Genomic DNA, 7970 nt, shown 5'->3' with positions numbered 1-7970 from the left:
ATATTTTATTTTTAGGGTTCGATGGAAGGGGTGTACTCTGAAGTAACTTCTGCGTCAAATGACAAGTCTAGTCTTTTTCTGGGAGATGATGGCTTATCTGTTTTATTTTTCCCCATTATCATTTGTTCTTTGTTCACAAGTAAATACTTTAGAGTTAAGACCAATGACTTTTTTCTTTTTACTTTTATTTTTTTTTTACCCCCTTTTGGTAGCAAGGCAAATGACTTCTTTCTTCCTTCCTTGCTCCTTTTTTTTTTAAATATCATGCAAGTCTTTCACATTTTTTTTCTTATAATGACATTATAAACAAACATAGGCTTTATAAAAAAAATAATAATAAACAAACAAACATAAGCACGTAAATAATATTACAAATAGATAATAATAATAAATTACTGTCCATAGATCCAAACCATAATAAATAGAGGATAAATAAGTAAATTATCCCTTGAACTCTATATCTAATAGCATCATAGATCCTGAATTGGTTTGTTATGTAAATTATTCTCTTAATTTTTAAAAATAGTACAATTTAATCTTTACTATTAATAAAAGTTAACTTTAATAATTAATTAATCAAGAAATGATTCAAAAATTATAGAAAAGGTTCCAAAGCAAATGTTAGTCTTTTGTGTAATTTTTTGGGTCCTTATTATAAGTTTTGATCTTTTTTATATTTTTTGATGCCATTTTTTAATCAACTAACTATTAAAATTAATTTTTGTTAATAGCAAGGGTTAGGATTATACTATTTTTAAAAGTTAAAAAAATTATATTATAAATAAGTTTAATGTCTATGATGCTACTTGACCTAAAAACTCATGAGGTTGTATTCCAATTTACCCATAAATAAATAAAGATAAAATTGAACAAATTAACTATTTTAAGATAAAATTAAAAATAAAATTAATTATTTTAACTTCATCTCATAGTAAAGATAAGTTGTTTTCAAAGTTTACTTTATGTTAATGTCACAAAAACATTAGCATGTAATTAGCATGCCTTCATCTTAATCAACTACCAACATCTAACTCATAAAATTTGTAGAAAAAACATACTAATAGTAAAACTTATATTATTGCGTTTGAATTCAATAAAAAAATTGAGACTAATATGTTACCCAGAAAATGACACTATGCATCACTTGTTCATTTCAAATTTTATATGTCATGCCTTTATTATAACTAATTAATTTCCATTTATGTCGCCTACTATCCGTCCTTTGAAAGATTTCGGCATCCCAGGCTTTTATTTATACATTTTAAAATTATTTTACTATTAATATCATTCATCAATAAAGCCTTGTTAGTTTTTATTTACTTCGTCAAGAAAAATCATTATTATATAATTAATGAATAATCTGGCTGAGTTTATTTGGGTTTGGCTACGTATAATGTTCAAAAGGCTGGCTTAAAAGAACAAAAAACATCTTACGGGGAAAAAATCCACGTCATGCATTCATTTTCAAGGTTAAGCGGCTGGTCAATCCTTGGCTTCTTAAACTTGAAGTTTTCAATCATTTAAAACTCGGATGCCGTACATGCCATTTTCTAGTCAGACAACTCGGACGGAGCTGGATCCAGATCTTCTCATAAGTTTCTGCGAGAATCGCACCTAGAGCCCTCAAATGAATATAATTACTTTTAAAGCCTAATACGGTCTGATAGTGTTCTGCAAGGGCATCATTTACAATTAATTTTGAAACTCAAAAGACTCAATTACCCCTAATTTGAAAAATAAATGCGGACCACCTCTTTGCTTCTTCTTCTTTTCCTAATGGTAAAGAGATCGCCAAGCAAACTATGAAGATGAGTGGGAACAAGACAGTCATCAAGAACTCAAAGCGAATCAAGATTATCACAAGAGGACAAACATCATTCTAGATTTAGGGAAGCTGATTATGGAAAGAGGAGACATCTTACATTTGGGCTGCTTAATATGATGCTTGATATTTTTAGTTTTTTTTTTTGGATAACTTTTCGATAAGGAAGAATAACAAAAGCTGAAAATTAAGGACTTTGTCATGTGGCTTGATTAACTCTGAGTTGAGCTCCTCTGGTCCCATTCGAAACTGAAGCAAATATCATGGTGTATATTTTGAGGAAAAGGTATGCGGCGCGGTGATGGAATTATTGATAAAAGTTCTTGTCTAAACAAGCAAAAAGTCCTTTAATTTTTAACAAAATCTACTCTCTTTCACAATGAAATCTCCATTTATATTAGAGTAAAGGGTTAAGGTGTATTTTTTTCCTTCAAGTATTTTTTAAAGAGCACCTAACATCTTAATACTTTTGTTGGAGTAATTTTATCTTTAAAGTTATTAAAACAGAGCATTTTTACTCTTTCTGTCAAAATTCTAATGTTGGGTGCAAAATTTGACACAAAGGGCAAAAATGTTTCATTTTAAGAACTTTAAGGGCAAAATTACTCTAACAAAAATGTTAGAGTGTTAGGTGCTCGTCGATAAATACTTTAGAGGTAAAAATATGCCTTTACCTTATAATAAATGTGGTTATGACAGTTGAAGTTGAATAAGGGTTACTACTAAATTTATCCTGTAAATTTCATGTCAGATATGATTGTTGACTTTTAGTATATTTGTGCATGAAATTTGTTCAAATTTCATGTTGGTACTTGTTTCATTGAAAAAATCAATACCACCATGAAATTATTCAAATATGATATGCATTTTTATGTTAATTTAATAAAAGCAAGTTGTTATTTATGGAATTTTTGTTGTAAAATTTTTTCTATTGGCACATAGAAATGAACATTTTGTTAAAAATAATTGGACTTTTGATTGTTGTTTAGAAGAATTACAATGAAATCTCACATAAACAAATCAATTACTACAATGTCTATTAACAACTGACCTAAAACCATTGACAATACAATATCCATTAACAATTGAACTAAGGCTATTAACAACACAATTAGGTCTTAATTTAGCTATTAATAGATTTTGTGGTAATTAATTTTCTTGTGTAGAATTTGTATGCAATTTTCCCTTGTTGTTTTCAAACATTCTATTGTAAATTTGAAACAAGATGAGTGAAGGGGGAAGAAGTCTTATAATAGCTACTATAAAACAAAAAAAATAAAAGGTAAATGTAATTAGGAGAACACTTGCTGTTATGTGATGGTTAACTTATTTTCAATGAAATGTACAAGTTACCTTAGTTGAATTTATAATAAAACATCCACTATTAACATGACCAAGTCCACATATTAACAACGTAAGGTCCATACTTTATACATTGTTAGTGTGATTTAGTAGCTTAAGAATTTACTGTTCATCCAAATGGAATTTACAATAAAACATCTGTAGATAACATTAAAAGATTCATATATTAAAAACACAAGATTTGTGCTTTACAACATTACTCATGTGGTTTAGTAGAACTAAAATATACAAGTTATCTTGGTGAAATTTGCAACAAAACATCCATAAACAACACGACAAAGCTCATATATTAACATACAAGGTCTGTCTATGTGGCATACCTGAACATCTGCACAACTTAATTGCAAAATTTTTACAACATAAACTCCATAAATAATAAAATGCTTTCATTGAATTGGCAAGAACATGTGCATTATATTTGGATAATTATATTCCATCTTGGTACTATCCCTCATAGTAAAACAAGCATAGACATAAAATGTTACATCACATTTCATCTAAGATATATATAAAAAATGAAAAACTATATTCAAAACACATAAAGGTTACTTGAAATTGAGGCTCTATATCCTCCATGTCTTCAACATATCCATATACATTGTCAACTGAAACCTTTATAGCATATGGCAATCCTAACATCTTCCTTATCATCTCTTGTACTTACAATAAACAAATTATTAATATAAGAAAATGTCCATAAACAAAAACTCAACTTTTATTTTTCACAACTGAACATTTAATATAAACAAGACAATACTCATGTTTTCATAACACATTATCCAATATTTTTGATAGGGCATTTTCACAATAATGGATAAGTCATGAATTTCTCAATTTACATGTGAACATCCAATATAAACAAGTAAACTATCATGATTTTATAACCCATTACAAGATATCCATGACCAACTCAGAGTTTAACAAACAAGTTAAATTATATCAATAACCAAATGGAGATGAGGCAGATTTATGAAATCCCATACCAAAATGATATCATTAAATCCTAAACCAAAATGAATAATGGACGCAGTTCAGGACTAGAAATAAGCATATTGTCGAAGTAGCCAAGTGAAAAGACATGGAGGAGTATGAGAGGCAACTATTAAATTAATGTAGACAACTTAGCAATGAATTCTTTCCTAAACTCATGTCATCTTGTGTAAGGACAAATGTTTTTCAGTTTTTTCTCATTGACCATTTTATACATCTACATAAATTAGCAATGCAACCAATATAGACATCTATTAAATCACATAAAGGTATTATTCAAATTTTGTCAATAGCAAATCCATGTATTAACAACAAAAGGTTCACATGTTGACAAGCCAATATTAAGATATTTATAAGTAAAAATCTATATATTCACAAGCAAAGGTTTAAAATAGACAAGTTCATGTTAGCAAAGTTCAAAACAAGAAAATGATTATCAAAATAATCCATTTCTTATATAAATCTACGACGGAAAAATTAATATAAGAAAATGTCCACATATAAAAACCCAACTTTTATTTCTCATAACTAAAGATTCAAAATAAACAACATGATCTAGGGTTTCTAATAATCACAATAATGGACAAGTCATGAAATTCTCCAATTCAAATGTGAGCATCCAATATGAATAAGTAAACTATCATAATTTTACAATGAATAATTAACTCCAAAACATTTACTACCAACTTAAAGTTTAGTAAACAAGTCAAACTTTATTAGTAACCAAATCACATAATCTAATTGTTTGATTATATCAACAACCAAGTCAAATCATATCAGCAACAAATTTTCAAAATTTACATCTAAATATTTAATTTTAACATGACAATGTCATTATTTTTACAACACATAATCCAAATGTTTGGAAGTGTTCCTTTGTAGACTCTCAAAAGAAGATGAAGCTTAAACTAAAGGAAGCCTTCTTTTCTTGATTGGTGCATTTTTAACACTAGTATTTGAAATAATTGATCATTGAGGAGTGCTTGAATGTTCTTTTCATCGTGATTTACTTTCTTCGGTGAGTGAATCTTATTCCCAAAACAAAGATGAAAATTTCAGTAGTCTCAACATGCAAAATACAAAACATAAAGCTATTATATTGAAAAATCACAACATTGTAAAATTAAAACCAAACAAAATATTGGGAGCAAGTTAACTATAGCACGAATAAAAATCTAAGAGTAGGAATGAGAGAAAGTTCTTTTAAATTCAAAACTAGCTGGCCACACAACAAAGCAAACCACCAGGTCAATGAATCTATTATTCTATGCATGAGTTTCTCATCACTTGAATCAATGTCGAAAGATGAAGGAACAAAAGAGTGACGAAGAAGAAAATAGTCAAACATCAGTAGATTTTAGGAGGGAAAAATGGGTCATTTCATTAAGAAAGATAATTGTAAATGATGCCTTTAGGCCTTTAGAGTAATATCAGATTCTATTAGGCCTTATTTGCAAATTTCTTACTTTTGGAGGCCTTAAATGAGATTCTTCCTAAGTGTTTCTCTTCACATCCCAACACAATACAACATCATTACCATTCAATTCATCTTATGTCTCGTGCCTTGCCACATTATTTAATAATAAAATAATTTAATTTGAAAAAAATATTTTTTATCATTTATTTTATCAATTTAAATATGTGCTTGTAGAGACTTACAACTTAGCCTATTTAAAAGAATTTTTTAAAATAAAAAAATCCATTTGCCTATTTAGACCACCTAGTATCTTGCATAAGCCTGTTTGATATAATTAAATATGCTTATAGGGGACTTATAACCTGGCCTATTTAATAAAATTTTATTTAAAAAATGTACAAATTAATTTTTTGAACTAAGTTTTTGAAAACAAGGAATTAAAAAAATTGTTCAAATCACTCATGAAGAAATATTTAAATTGATGAAATAAATAATAAAAATAATCAAATTTAATTATTTTAGCATGGGTGACATGGCCAGGCATGAGACATAAGATGGATTGAATGGCATGGATATTGTGCTGTGCAAGGATGCAAAGAAAAGAATTTCTAAGAGGATTTGGATTCGATGGACAATGGAGAAGCCATGTTTGGGTGAGGGCAAGCAATGCACCCCTACTTTGAAAAAAATTACATGTATGATATGCAAATTTGTAACTTTGTACCCTCCATTCTTAATATTTTTCACCATTTGAGCTAAATAAAATATATTTTAGATCAAAAACTTACTAAATATTTTTATGATTGAGATAAGATATAAAGAGCATATTTATATAAAAAATCATATTAATATGTTCAATAGAATTTTCTACAATGACAAATGATTATCAATTTACTTATATTATTACAATTTTAGTCTAGGTGTAATTATTATTAGCATTAATTGTTTAAATTACTATTTAAAAAATTATTAATTTTTAAATTAAAATTTTTCACTCCTTGACTTTAGGTCATAGTCTCGCCACTACGATGAAGGCAAACATTTAGCGTATCATTACATGATTTTTGGATATGTTTTGTGCACCATTTTAATTTCTAATTTTCTCTAACCTGGATGGTCTTCTATTGGTGGTTAGATTTTGATATTCATCGTTACAATGAGATCTAAATTATCTGTCGGCTTGGTTTTAGGGATTTGAGTTGGAGCATCATACCTATTAGAGGCTTGCTAGACATGCCAGAGGAGAGTGTCCTAAAAAATATGAGTTAAATCAGATGACTATGTGAGTTTGATTCTCAAGGTTCTCTACCATAGTTTCCTTAGAGTGCTAAGTAAATGTGAGAAATTATAAGTACACCAAGTGACGTGCAAGGCTTTGATTGCATTATTGATGTATTAATATAACCAATGCTATGTGAAAATAAAGGAAAAGAGATGAATACAAACTAGCTTAAGAAGCTGAGCATGCCTAGATAATGCAATCCTCACTGGGCGAACAAAGTGATACAAGGTCAATATTTGTGTTTTGTACTAGGCAAGTTTGGCAAATTTGGCAAAATGTCAAGATTGTTTGAGTTACATTCTTACTGCCTATTTATAGAAAAATAATAATAGTGCACTCCTTCAAATTTAAACTTTGATACCAGAAGGAGTAGATAGCTATTTGTGTAACACTCTAATTTTTTCACATTGATTTTTTGCAAATTTATAATTCATTAATCTAAACTAGAGTTAATCAATACTTACTATGAGAGAAAAATGTTTACCATGATAGTAAAATATACAACTTAGTTTTCCAAAACATTATCATGGTAAATAAAGGTTTATCATGGTAAAAAAAACTTTGGATATGATGTTCAAAAAACACCATGATAGAAAATATACTACTATGGTAGAAAATGAATAAAGCCATTTATTACAAAACATACCATGATAGAAAGGGTTTCTATTATATTAAAATATTTCACAATTTGACTACCAAGATAGAAAATGATTTATCGTGGTAGAAAGAATCAAACTTGATGAAATAACTCTATTATGATAATTTAGGAATTTTTTATATCAAAGTGTGCCTAATGAGATTCCATTGAAAACAATAAATAAATTGTTTATAAAACATTTTGCAATAAAATAAGAGTGAAGCATGGTTACCAGAAGTTTAATTTGTTCAAAACTAAGTTGTAATAGGATAAGAGGGGTAAAAAGGACCACTTTGTAAAATACTTTTGAGTTAGAGCAGAATGAAAAAAACTGACATGTTGCCATGCCAACATTAATGGCTATTCACCGCGGCCAAGGCGTTATGTGCCATGGTGAACAACAGCAACATGCCACACAAGGCACATCAACAACAACAACAGCATTTGATGGAAATCAGAC

This window comes from Prosopis cineraria, unplaced genomic scaffold, assembly GCF_029017545.1.
Source record: "Prosopis cineraria cultivar Desert tree isolate PC_DT_omini unplaced genomic scaffold, ASM2901754v1 PC3, whole genome shotgun sequence".
NCBI classification, from domain to species: domain Eukaryota; kingdom Viridiplantae; phylum Streptophyta; class Magnoliopsida; order Fabales; family Fabaceae; genus Prosopis; species Prosopis cineraria.
Note: the sequence above shows the minus strand (reverse complement) of the source record.